Genomic DNA, 11,673 nt, shown 5'->3' with positions numbered 1-11,673 from the left:
TGTTACTATGGTAACAAAGTATTCAAAAGTAAAAAAAAAAAAAATTCATTGAATTTTATAAAGTCATACACGTAAAAATAAAAAGCAATTATAGGATGAAATGTGACCAAAAAATAGAAAAAGAGCCTTGAAACATATACCATGAACAAAATATGATATTTCATTTTGGTTGGCAATGGTTGCCAAGGTTTTATACCACAGAGAGCCTTCAAAGTAACACTGTATTTTTAAATCTGATCCTATCTTTTAAAAAAGCACATTTCTTCATAACTAATGATCAATTTTTAAAGATGTTGGTGTACTCCTAGTTTTCCCATTTGAAAAAATTCAGATTAGATTCTTTAAATAGAGCATTGCTATGGAAATAAGCAGAAAATAAATGCTTGAAAACCTGAAAAATATTTTCTTTCCTTGGATACGTACCCTTAAATGAAGATTCCCAAAACTTTTATGATTGATATTTATTAACATTTAACCTGACTTTTAATTTTGACTATCATCCAGTCTCTAAGTGGATGCAAGAAGTTGGCACAAAGGGTTAAATATTGATATAAAGTTCACAAAATGGAACATTTTCCCTTCTTGGTAACCATAGCAACAGTGTTGTTTACTTCATCAAATCAATATATGATATTCAACTTCTGTTCTAACAGATAAGTACTATTCAAGCTGAGTCCTTTAATTCATTTCTTGATTATATGGCAATTTAATTCTTAATGCAGCGAAAATAATTCACTTTTAAGCACTGAAACTTTGTTTCCATGGTAACACTGCAAAGTAGCAATTATTATACCCAATTTTTCTTATGGTTTTGGTGATGCAATGTCCTAAGGATATATATTTGCCAGTCTTGAATTTTCATGTTTTTCCTCAAGACAGTAGCATTAACCCAATCTTAGTTACTGGTTTTGCATGGTTACACTGTGTTACCATGGCAACCATAAAAGTTATTTATAGAATAATATTGCTTATACTTATATACTTATGTTCAAACATTTTCACTGTTTTTCTTAAGTCGTTGATTGGGTCTGAGCATGTAACACCTACCATTAGTGAATTCGGAGTGTTTTTCAGCAAATTTCAAAATTTTAATGTATTCCAAATGTACCCTTGGTTACCACTTACTTAGAGATATATTCTAATCAGTTTCTTTACAGTATAAGTGCCATCAAGGTGTCATGTTTTTGTGAGAATGGTTTGTTTGCTTTTTCTAGTTTTTATTAAGCCACAATCAAGATTCAAAGTGGTTGAAAATCTCAATTTTTCAAACTTTTCCGGCTGTTGCCATAGCAACCGAGACATTTAGCAAAGAAATTTTGTTTGATATTTGTTTTTGGTGTCAAGTACTAAGCATGGGTGAAGTTTCATCAAAATTGGTGACCATGCGTGGCAACGAAGTTCAAATGGTTACAGAGAATGGCTATTAAATTTTTTGAAAATTAGGTAAAACAAGGAATTAGGGAGAATTCATAGCATACTGAGAAACATCTTGTTACAAGTAATGAACATACATGCCAAATGTGAAACTCATAACTCTTCTAAATCAAAAGTTATAAGGAAATGCTACATATTTTAAAAGTAGGTCAAGTGTCAAGGTCACAGTCAAAAGTCATGATACATTAGGAAAGGTCTTATCACAGGTATTAATATACATGCATATATAATGCCCTAACTTTTCAATTTGAAAATGATGAATTAAAAACAATTTAATTTTTTGGAAACTAGGTCAAACTTCCAAGGTCACATGTAAAAAAAAAAATCATGGTATATTTAGAATGGTATTCATGGTATTGTCACAGGTAAATACTAATACACATGTTTAATATGAAAGTCTTGTCTCTTTAAAATTCTCATTCAAAAGATATGACATAAAGTCCAAGGTTAAATTTATTTTGACAGATCGATGGACAGACTGACATACAAATGAGATTTACCTTTACCTTTCGGGAAATTGGGTGACAATAAATGTCCTTGCTGTTCTTGAGAAAAAGATTTATGTTGGAAAAAGTCCCCTGCATATTTCTATGTGAATCGGTTGAAATTGGCCCAGTTAGTTGGAGAAAAGAAGTTATAAACATAGGTAATCAGAGATTACAGAGCTCACCTCAATGAATGTTGTCTTTAAGTAAGGCAAAGTCACACAATTAACCAACAAAAAGTGTACATTCCAAAAATGAAAATATTTAAGCAATTTTGATCTGATACTTTGAAATAGACCTACATAAACTCTTCTTCATGAAAATGTAATCAAAATTCAGCATCTGAAGCAAATTTGAGAATTTTCATCTCTTGATGAAAACTTTAACCTGTTCACTCAACCGCAAAATGTAGGTCAGATTCAGCATCCGAAGCAAGCCCGGTAGTGTGCATCCTTAGATGTATCATCCATGCAAGTTTGGTCAACATAGGGCTTATAGTTACTTGGAAATGAAACCTACACCAAAAACTTTAACCTGTTCACTCAACCGCAAAATGTAGGTCAGATTCAGCATCCGAAGCAAGCCCTGTAGTATGCATCCTTAGATGTATCATCCATGCAAGTTTGGTCAACATAGGTCTCATTCTCATAGTTACTTGGAAATGAAACCTACACCAAAAACTTTAACCTGTTCACTCAACCAGAAAATGTAGGTCAGATTCAGCATCCGAAGCAAGCCCGGTAGTGTGCATCCTTAGATGTATCATCCATGCAAGTTTGGTCAACATAGGGCTTATAGTTACTTGGAAATGAAACCTACACCAAAAACTTTAACCTGTTCACTCAACCGCAAAATGTAGGTCAGATTCAGCATCCGAAGCAAGCCCTGTAGTATGCATCCTTAGATGTATCATCCATGCAAGTTTGGTCAACATAGGTCTCATTCTCATAGTTACTTGGAAATGAAACCTACACCAAAAACTTTAACCTGTTCACTCAACCAGAAAATGTAGGTCAGATTCAGCATCCGAAGCAAGCCCGGTAGTATGCATCCTTAGATGTATCATCCATGCAAGTTTGGTCAACATAGGGCTTATAGTTACTTGGAAATGAGACCTGCAACAAAAACTTAAACCTGTTCACTCAACCGGAAAATGTAGGTCAGATTCAGCATCCGAAGCAAGCCCGGTAGTATCCATCCTTTGATGTATCATCCATGCAAGTTTGGTCAACATAGGGCTTATAGTTACTTGGAAATGAAACCTGCACCAAAAACTTTAACCTGTTCACTCAACCGGAAAATGTAGGTCAGATTCAGCATCCGAAGCAAGCCCGGTAGTATCCATCCTTAGATGTATCATCCATGCAAGTTTGGTCAACATAGGGCTTATAGTTACTTGGAAATGAGACCTGCACCAAAAACTTAAACCTGTTCACTCAACCGGAAAATGTAGGTCAGATTCAGCATCCGAAGCAAGCCCGGTAGTATGCATCCTTAGATGTATCATCCATGCAAGTTTGGTCAACGTAAGGCTTATAGTTACTTGGAAATGAAACCTGCACCAAAAACTTTAACCTGTTCACTCAACCGGAAAATGTAGGTCAGATTCAGCATCCAAAGCAAGCCCAGTAGTATCCATCCTTTGATGTATCATCCATGCAAGTTTGGTCAACATAGGGCTTATAGTTACTTGGAAATGAGACCTGCACCAAAAACTTAAACCTGTTCACTCAACCGGAAAATGTAGGTCAGATTCAGCATCCGAAGCAAGCCTGGTAGTATGCATCCTTAGATGTATCATCCATGCAAGTTTGGTCAACGTAAGGCTTATAGTTACTTGGAAATGAAACCTGCACCAAAAACTTTAACCTGTTCACTCAACCGGAAAATGTAGGTCAGATTCAGCATCCTAAGCAAGCCCGGTAGTATCCATCCTTAGATGTATCATCCATGCAAGTTTGGTCAACATAGGGATTATAGTTACTTGAAATAAAACCTATACCAAAAACTGCACCAAAAATGTTAACCTGCTCCAAAAATATTAACCTGGTCATTCCTTTGCTGAAATTGCAGCATCTGAAACTTTGACTGGTACAATGAAACACACTAGAACCATTTTCCATGCATGTCTTATCAATATAGGACATAGAAGTACTTAAAAAGAAAACTGCTCCAAAAAACTTAACCTTAACCTGGGACGCCGACGTGGACGCCGACGCCGAGGGTATTACATAAGCTCCCCCAACTTCGTTGAGGTGAGCTAAAAATGCAAAAAGTTTGCAGACAAACAGAAGGATGACAGATGAAATACCTATTTCTTTAGAAATGAGAAATCGGACAAATGATTCAATCGAATACCTGTAGAACAGCTGTTTTCCATAAATATAATAGCCAATCAAATTGATGGTCAACATAAACACCAAGTAAGCACGTGTTCGATTGATACATATGTTATATGCTAACTCCAATAAACTTGATAAAATCATAATTATGTACAAATTTGTTGCAATGCATGTTTTACAGAAGCGAGGACTCTATATATAGCTCTTTCCTATTTGAAAATCTTCATTCCAGTGAAACTCATGTTGCTTGTCGTGGAAAGTGGGGTGTCCTAAAACATTACGACAAATATTTCTTTCTTGTTTCTAAAGAAATGGGCGTGTCATTATGTTATATTTGACGTTCAAAACATGACTCAGAATGTTTCATCCAAATGGAAATTAAATTTTACCACTTTAATGTGCTTCATTGTATGATTCACAAGTATATTGACCCTGGAATGGGTTACAGTATAAGAAAAGCTGGGTTTTTTTCATGCAATTTTTTTGAGATTCTGAAAATGTATGACATGTATCCATTGTTGAAAAAACTGCACATTTCAGAAAAGATTATGATTGAAAATAGTTTATCAACTGAAGGTGCTTTGAGTAGCAAAATAAAGCTTAACTTTTATAACTGATTCAACCACAAGAACTTAATGTCAATTTTAAGATGCACAATCTTTTCAACTCTTATTATAATTATTTTTAAAATATTTACATCATCATTTCTGATTCAAGGGAAAACAAGAGATATGACGTACCCGAAGTATATATCTGTTGAATAAAAAACATGTACATGTATACATATATATACTTTTATGTTTTTATTAGTAATTTGTTTGTTGTGAAAACATATCTCTTGGAAATGTTTAACTAAAATGGAGACACCACCACTTAAAAATATTGAAGTAAAGATGTGTTTAACACTGATGCCCTCGTATGGCAGCTTATGCCAAAGTTGAAATTTCTGAAATGTAAGTCAAACTTCAAGGTCAAAGAGTTCAAATTGTTGTTAATATCAAAAGGCAAGTCTTGTCACAAGGAATGCACATGTGAAATAAGAAATCTCTAGCACTTCCTGTTCAAAAGTTATTGCCAAGGTTAAAGTATTTTATAAAGTGGGTCAAACTCTAGGGTCAAGGTAAAAAAAATTATACCTGTTCGAATTTCATAATGAATATGCATGTTAAGCATGAAAGCCCTAGCACCAACTGTTCAAAACCTAGGCCAAGTTTAAAGTTTAATATTTTTCTTGTAAAAATGGATAAAATCCTATATCAAGGTCAAGAGGTCAAAATTGGTGGTACTCAAATAAAAGGTCTTGTCACAAGGAATTAACTTGTGAAATATGTAAGCCATGTAAAATATGCCTATATTGTCAAATGGAAAAAAATTCTACTATTTTGGAGTCACAACATCAATTGTAATTTCATGCAGGGACACGGAGTGGCTAGGGAGATTGGACCCCTTCCCATTGGACTTTGCCTTGTTATTATACTGAAGCAAATAAAAATGACTTTGGACCTCACCCCCCTTAGAAAACATGGACCCCACTATAATTGTTTTTATTTTGTTTATCTGTTTTTGTTTTTTTGTAATTGTTTTTCTTTGCTTCTCAGGGAATTTTTTGCTGGAATTTTTTTGATTGAGGTGTGAACCCTCCTCCCCCTCCCGAAAACAAATATTCTAGATCTGTACCTGAAATTGAATGTCTAGTCGACAACGGGAGATGTTATATCACAATGTGAAATTTGTCTACTGTGGCATGCGATGATCTTTGACCCTTTTTGAACTTTACCTAATAATTTACATTTCGGTTTATTTTACCCCAAGTAAGATAGCAATGCCCAATAATTTTTAAGGAATCAAAAAATTGTCAGTTTTTTATCTCCATTGTGTAAAGTATGACCCACTGATTCCATATCAGCAATCATTACTTAAATTGGGTGAAAATTGAGCTTTTTATGGATGTTTAAAAAATGCAAAATTCTTACAGAGTTATCCATCTTTCCGAGGAAAATGATTGGAAAGTGTACATCAGCAAATTAAAAGCAGATTATACAGGAATGCTAGATCAAAACAATTTTAGAATATAACCTAGGTACCAGTTAGTTAATTTTATCTGAAATTTCATAATATGCTCATGCCTCTGTTGAGACACAGAAGAAAATATGACACAAAATGTAAAATGCAAGAGTTGTCTTCCTTTGTTTTCCTTATTTATACAGAATATGTTATGTCTCATTTTTCGTATGATGTGTTGTCATTTAAAGTAATAAACTTATCAATAAAAATCAAAGTATGATTATAAATGAAGTTTTTATTTGACTTTCACTGTTTTCTTCACCAAAGTAAGTCAATCTTGAAATTTATTCTTGTTCACTTCGAGATGAACCCTACTTTAGTTTTCGCGCACGAAATAGCCTTTGAACGAAATTTCATTATTAAAATGCTTCAGCATAGTTCAAAAACAAGAATGTAACATTGAATCACCTTGACAATGAAGTAAACAGACCGTCAGACGTTCAATTCATATTGTTTACATTTTTTTCTACACATGTGTTGGCTGCCATACTGGATATGAGCGATCCGAATTTGCTCCAGTAGGCCTAGATAGAATGTTCTATCGTTAAAATGATATTGTCCTACGGACCCTGTGTGGTGAGGGCCTGTACCGAGGCACAGTTAGATTATTCTAACTACAGTAGGCCTTAGAAATTCGTGTGGCGAACAAGAACGGTTGAATACTTGCCTGCATGTGATATGCATTTGTAGTAGTACAACAGAGGAAGCTACTTATGCATGTTTTGACACATTACTCGTCCGTATATGAGAATTACAGATTTTTTAATTATTCAATCTATTTTTAAAACGACTAATCGCGCCATACTTCAAACATTCAGGTAATACTAGGGGGCATCTCAAACTTCATAAAAAGATCATCAAAACGTTTGAAAACACGAGGGAAAGTAGTTTATTAAGTCGTACTTTTCAAGCTCTTTTCTGATACGGAATCAAAACGAGGCTGAGGAAATCTGTAAAGTTATCCCCCCCTTGCTTCACTGTCGTGATCCCGTGCCGGATTGGACAAAACAAGATGGCGGCGGGAACAAATCGAAAAAGGTAGGTACCTGAGATTTCGGTAAATATCCCCCGTTAACAGTCAGATATGCTTGATTCGAAGATACTGTCGAATTGCTAGTAAAATGCTTATTAGTGTGCTTAATTGCTACTTTTCCTATCGTCTCTTAAACTTGAACATTTAACGACTGAAGACTGCAGAATTTCTCCGATTGAGTTTGAAGCGGCATGGAGTTGTTTTTTTCTTCGATTTTGACAGTTTTATGCATCCAGCAGCAGGAGTGTGGCTAACAAATGATAATTTGGAGTAATGCTGACCCGTTGTTATATGTTTATTTGTTATAACCCATTCTATTACAAAGATATTTCGATTTAAAAATGTTGACACGTGCTGGATTGGAATCGGTTAATTTTAATGGAAATTGTGCCGGATTAGACTGCATTTTTGGTGCCGGATTGGATGATGTTCATTATAGTCATTTATGTAATACCTTTTTTCTCTTTTATTTTTCAAGCTATGGATGCATAGTTCAATGAAATACCAGGAGGAATTTAATAAAGCTTATCTACGCATCTGCACTCAGGAGTTTTGTAGAGATGACACCTGACAAGCACATAAGAATTGACCATGAAGCAGCAGAGAGGTATCGATGCATTATCTAAGGCAGCTGCTACAGGTGGAAGTACAACCTACGACGGTACAAGTACATTGTACATCAAGAACAGGCATTGAGAAATTCAGAAAGTCCGAGGAACAGACACTGACCAAAATATTTTTAGGATCTTAGATAGACCGTGCAAATGTATATCTGTGAAAATTTCAAATTCAAAACAATTGTACTGATTTCTCTCATTCATATTGTTTCAAAGATTTTTTATATTATTTTTCTTGCACGCATTTTACTTTTTTGTTTGTTATCGTTAGACACAAAAAATGTTTATGACTGTTATTTTATTAAATGTTAACAAAAAATGTCCGAAATTTACTTCGTCTTTTTTGAATATCTCTTCCCCGTAGCACAGGTGCTTGAGGACAGAACCCCCCCCCCCCCCCCCCCCCCCCCCCTATAGACCCCCCGGGCCCGTTAGACTTTTTTCACATAAATTATTATGAATGACACATTTGTGATATAATCTATCCTATCAATTCAGAAAATTTACTTAAACTAACATTTTATTAAAAAATCTACCCCACTCTATATATATAAAAAAATGATAATTGATTTTTATATATAGAATGTAAGGTTTTATAGAACGTTTGTTCTAGGTATTTTTTCGATTTGTTGGTATAGATCTTATCACAAATATGTCAATGAAAGATAATTTATGAGAAAAAGGTCGAAAAAGCCCAGGGGTCTACCGGATATATCGAAGGGGGGGGGGGGGGTCCTGTCCTCAAGCACCTGTGCCCCGTAGTAGGTTAAGGAAAGCCTTTGTCTTCATTGACAATTTTTTCTAGCAAGTTACTATTTTACCAAAATTTATTGTAAACAATTTTACGGTAAGTTCATTTGATTTGCCGTATAAACAGAAGAAACATTTTGATTTTGTCTTCTGAAATACAACCAAATGTGAAATTCTAGTATTCTCCTCGATCATGTTCCTGGTTTTGTACAGTACATCCCCGACGTATCGTTGTTGCAGGGCGGGGGGGGGAGCCAGAGAAATTTCAATTTCAAAGCCAACTTCTTTCAGTAACATTTTTTAATGCTACATTTTCACAAAAAGTTGGGGGCCATCCAGCCCTTCAATGAACATTTACTAAAGCATAAGTAATGTTGTTTCAGACTTATTAATTTCAACTTAATTTTAAATCATCAAAAGTTAAATTAATTGCATTACTTAAAATGTAATAATTTACACATTAACAACGAATCATTTGAAGTTAAATTACATCGATATCGGGATCAAGCATTAAACTGTTATCTGAAATCAAAAAATTAAAATAGGCCTAACTTCGAAAATAAAGAACACGTACACATTTTATTTAAATGATATATTTATTATGTTAAACTAATTTAGGAAAAAACATACAAAAAGCAATTTATTTGCATTAAATTATAAAATTTTACTAGCGTACCCTAAAGTACTCTTCTGTACTAGCGTACGTAGGTACTCTGTTAAGTAGGACCGAATTTCGCCAATGGCAAACTCTCGGGCCTTTCCTACTAGCAGTCTAAAAATAACCTCGAATGTACATGAACTACATAGACTCCATGACAACCCCCCTTTTCACAAACTTTGAAATAAATGTTGGAAGACCTCTTATCTGTGGAGTATGAAGTTTAACTTTATTGACTGCAATGATATTACCTAAAATATACAAGAGAGGGGACTTCTAAACCCTTCAATCCTATATTCAAATAAACAGGAAATGTATAAATTTTTAACACCCGTTGATGATGATACATTCGAGGCTGTTTTTCTGACCTCTGACGGAAAGGCCCTACTAAGTAACATGATGCAATTTTGAATTTCGCCTCTTGTGCATGGTGAAATTCTCGTAGGCTATGCTTAAGTTAAGGGTTTTGCGGACGATTCCTCTGGCTTACTAACGGTTCCTCCTTTCCTTTCTTCTGGCCCCACGAGCTCTTTGGGTCTACCAAAACAGTGGTCTCTGTAAAAGAAATATGGGTACAATAAAATCTGAGATAAAAAGAAACAGGAAAAAAAAAGATTTTTAATCGAGGGGGGGGGGCATACTGTAACTGATAACAATCTTACTTCGGTAAGATAAGCTATATTATTTAAATTCCTCCTTCTCGTATATTTTATTAAACGATGCATCCATATCTTAAAAATTAAAGAGAAAAGAAGTTATTACATAAATGACTATAATGAACATCATCCAATCCGGCACCAAAAATGCAGTCTAATCCGGCACAATTTCCATTAAAATTAACCGATTCCAATCCAGCACATGCCAACATTTTTAAATCGAAATATCTTTGTAATAGAATGGGTTATAACAAATAAACATATAACAACGGGTTAGCATTACTCCAAATTATCATTTGTTACCCACACTCCTGCTGCTGGATGCATAAAACTGTCAAAATCGAAGAAAAAAACAACTCCATGCCGCTTCAAACTCAATCGGAGAAATTCTGCAGTCTTCAGTCGTTAAATGTTCAAGTTTAAGAGACGATAGGAAAAGTAGCAATTAAACACACGAATAAGCATTTTACTAGCAATTTGACAGTATCTTCGAATCAAGCATATCTGACTGTTAACGGGGGATATTTACCGAAATCTCAGGTACCTACCTTTTTCGATTTGTTCCCGCCGCCATCTTGTTTTGTCCAATCCGGCACGGGATCACGACAGTGTTGCTTGGGCATTGCTACAATCTATACTTGTACTTACTTGTACTTACCGACTGTAATAGGTCCTTTCAACTTATAATCCATCTTCGCTAGCCAAGGGTTTCTGATATGCTACTCTCCACATAAACCCTTGGCATACGGTGAAGTCAAAAGACGGGATTGTTTTCCGTCACGTGATCTCGAATCTATCAGGTACGCACAGATTGCGTCATCGCCAGAAATAAAGACACGTGTTAAAAAAAAAATAAATCAAAGTTTTTTCAAGAATAATTAAGAAGCAATAATTGAGTTATGTTTATTCATTACTTATAGAACAAATCTGAAGCTTCAATATAGATTCTTAATCACATATCTAAAAGATATTGAATGGCACCATGGCTATATATTCATAGAATTGAATGATATCTTACGGATCGTTGTTTACTTGCGTTTTTCATTTCTCTCTCTCCATCTTTTAAAAGTACTACAGATACTTAGTACATATAATGGTGTACAGAATATATTTTTTTGCGATGTTGCAAGGATGTGTCAATCAAACCCGCCAAAAAAGTTTTAATAACTTTTAATTAAAATAAGATTTTTTAATTTATTTTTGTGTGAAATGCTATCAAAATATATTATACAGAACATATTAACTTCAAATCTGTGTCCATGCACCTTTTTTTGAAAATATACATGTAACCAGAGACATAAAAAACAAATGTAACATGTAACGGTATAAGTTGGTTGCTTTTCGTCGGCGTTTTGTACCTTTTTTCAAAAAGTTAACAACTTCTGTCCTTTTGAGAAATTTGGGCAAGAATGCGCTCTCCATGTATTTCAGCTTTAAAAATCGGAATAACTTTGAATAACAATGGAGATTTGTGAATTACCGTGACCCCTCTCATAATACACAGCCCCGTTCGATCTTCATTTTTACTTTCTTTTTATTACTGTAATTTTGCAAAGTTGGTATTTAGACCTCGAAGAATTGCTTTATTAATCTCATTAGGCTACTTTCTATACTTTATTTTTGCGCAAATTACC

This window comes from Saccostrea cucullata, unplaced genomic scaffold (assembly GCF_032062105.1).
Source record: "Saccostrea cucullata isolate Sc308-1 unplaced genomic scaffold, CSIRO_AGI_Scuc_v1 ctg1943, whole genome shotgun sequence".
Lineage (NCBI taxonomy): Eukaryota > Metazoa > Mollusca > Bivalvia > Ostreida > Ostreidae > Saccostrea > Saccostrea cuccullata.
The sequence above is the reverse complement of the archived record's forward strand: the minus strand, read 5'-3'. Positions refer to the sequence as shown.